This window comes from Rhagoletis pomonella, unplaced genomic scaffold (assembly GCF_013731165.1).
Source record: "Rhagoletis pomonella isolate Grant_MI unplaced genomic scaffold, Rhpom_1.0 Rhpom_scaffold_00005, whole genome shotgun sequence".
In the NCBI taxonomy this organism is placed as follows: Eukaryota; Metazoa; Arthropoda; class Insecta; order Diptera; family Tephritidae; genus Rhagoletis; species Rhagoletis pomonella.
The window spans coordinates 75,912,327-75,914,931 of record NW_023458559.1 but is presented as its reverse complement, the minus strand read 5'-3'; the positions used below and the strand labels follow the sequence as shown (position 1 = coordinate 75,914,931).

Here is a 2,605-nt window from a genome sequence, read left to right as displayed (position 1 = left end):
AAACCATGTGTGTGAATGAAACAACCGATTAAAAAATGACGTTATCAATTATTATTTGAGAAATTGCAGAAAGCAGTTGCATGAGCATTGGCACCTTGCATGTAAAGTGTCGTTCGAAAGAATTTTTTTTCCGAAGGCGAATTGCAGGGAAAATTTCTGAAATCGCTTTTTGACTGTTTACACGGCGATTGAATTTCTAGCAATATTTCTCGATACTAAAATGCAACCGTGATCCGCTAAATTAAACAAATTTATAAAAGCAAGATAACGAAAAATAAATGGATTCAGAAAAACATTTGAAATGGGACGAAGGACGGAGAAAGGGGAAGAATGAAATCTCTTGGTGCGAAAATGGTACTAGAAAAGTACGCAGAGTAGTGGAATTCCTTTTGTAAATTCTAATGTACGAACCCGCTTTCGCAAACTTTTTTCTCAAAACCAGTTACAAATACAACGTCGCGTTCTTGCGTGATCTTGTATTTTTGGTTCATGTAAACACGCTGAGAGGGACATTTTTCTCAAATCATCCCTGCGATATATGTACCAAGTCTGCATTTGATTAATTTCGTTATCCAACACCGCTCGTTATCAGAGACAGCAAAGTGACGGCTTTGACTCATGTTTTAACATTTGTCCGCGTGCATTGTGTTCATTTTGGCAATATTTCGCGAATTATTTATAGAAATCGCAGCATTAATTTTTAATTTATCTAATGAAAACTGCAAGCAAATAAAAAATAAAGGAATATTCATGCTTTGTCGTGTCATTGCGTTAAAAATTTCATTTTAATTACTAAATACAAACAGCTGATTCCACAAGTTGCTTCGTTTTCAGGTGCCTACGTGACTCATGAACATGTGCCAATGGTGGTAAAGGCATTGTCGACAGCAATAAAAAAAACAACAAATGGAAAGGCATTGAGGGTAGACGGAAAGTGCACCACCAAAGCGAACCATAGAAAATTAACGGCAGGCAAGTCAATCGTCAATCGTGCAGCAAGCAGGGCGAAGCGCACGAGTATTTCTTGCAAAATTTAAATAAAAGTTTGTTGGTAAAGTGCATTTACAAAAGCTGAACAAATTTAGAAATGTTATAAAATATTCCTCCACCAAAGTGTTAATTAATAAAGTAGCTGGACAAGAGTAATACGCACTTATAAACAGTGATAAGGTTGGTTCAGTTGTGAGAAGCAGCAAAAATTATTTGTAAAATTTAGACAAAAAGTGCAAAGATTCATTAAATAAAGCGTGAAGCACCAAATAAAAATAAAAAAACGGAGTTGAGCCGACGGTTAATGCAACAAAGGTCGCTAAATTTTACTAGAAATTACATCAGGCGACGTAGATATATGTAAATAGATTAATAATTAAAAAACGAACATCGCGTGAACTGCCGCAAGCCAAAGCCACAAAAAATAATAAAGCAGCAAAGAAACTTGAACACCAAGGTAAGTTTAAATATCACTAAAAAGGTGTTTTTCGTTTTATAAACAAAATACATAGATACATAAAGATATTTCCGTAGGTTGCAGGTTTATGAGGTTATTGTTTGCATAATAGACAATGTACATGTGTACATGCATACATATGTTTATTTACCAAGAAGATAATTTAGGTAGGCCTTCTTAAGTAAAGCCATTCTAAGAGGCATACCCAAGAAGGGCTGAAAAAACCGCTTCCTTGCATGCCTTCTAGAAGGGCTTTTATCCATTTACATTTTACGCGAATGCATAAATTTACATATATTATTTAGCATTACAAATGAATTTCAATAAACTTTTTAAGCTGAAATAACTCGTGTTTGATATAAGACGCAAGCAAAAATACTTCAGAGATATATGATTTCTATAAACTAAAGAATCAACTTTAAAATAACTCCCGCAAAAGCCCTTCTGAAGTACGTATGTATGTCCTATAAAAGCCCTTCTGGAAAGTCTTCATGGGTAGCGAAAGAAGAAGCCCTTCAATTTGTGCCACTCCATACAAAACAGAAAGGAGACAGGAATGTAGAGTGGAAGGCCTGTTGACTCTCAGGAAACCTTTCGGAAGGGCTTTTAACTCCTGAAATTGTCTACTGGGTATTTATATGGTTTGAAATGCATATCTAGCACCTAACAAAGAAGCCATTTGCCTTCGATCTTTCAGTTAATTTTTTTGTATGTTCTATGTGCATATCTACATACATACATACCTATTTAAAACCCCCAAAAAAGTGCATCTGACAAGCCCTTCCAAAATCGTTGCAGAGTAATTTGCCTACATTCACTTCCAGCCTTTCTGTACACACATAGATATATACATACATACATACACACATGTGTACCAAAAATGTGTGTATACATATCTTGTCTGCAATTCTACCTTTTATTTCGGCTTGTATAGGAAGCAGCTTGTGTTTGGTGTATAATTCTCACGTAGGCCAATGAAGTTCAATGGGCATATGGACATGTACATATATATCGATAGTATAGCGCAGGTGGGTTAGCTGAAAGATTATTGTTTATCATGCCTCTAATTTCTATTTCAAGTTATTGATGATACATTCGCACAATAAGATATAACCCAGTGGGAATTAGGAGCACGTAATAATACCTTATTAGCAACTT

At 35.2% G+C, this 2,605-nt stretch overlaps 2 protein-coding genes across 13 annotated transcripts in view; both read left to right on the top strand.

Annotated features, from left to right (window-relative positions):
- The window catches only part of LOC118739589 (F-box only protein 32-like), a 159,046-nt gene that overhangs the window by 10,094 nt on the left and 146,347 nt on the right, over positions 1-2,605 (top strand). The gene's annotated exons all lie outside the window — the stretch shown is intronic.
- LOC118739585 (2-(3-amino-3-carboxypropyl)histidine synthase subunit 1-like) overlaps positions 603-2,605 on the top strand; it is a 180,935-nt gene continuing 178,932 nt past the window's right edge. Inside the window, exon 1 of the mRNA XM_036470998.1 lies at positions 603-1,447. The gene's annotated coding sequence lies outside the window, so the exon portion shown is untranslated. The remainder of the gene's footprint in view (positions 1,448-2,605) is intronic.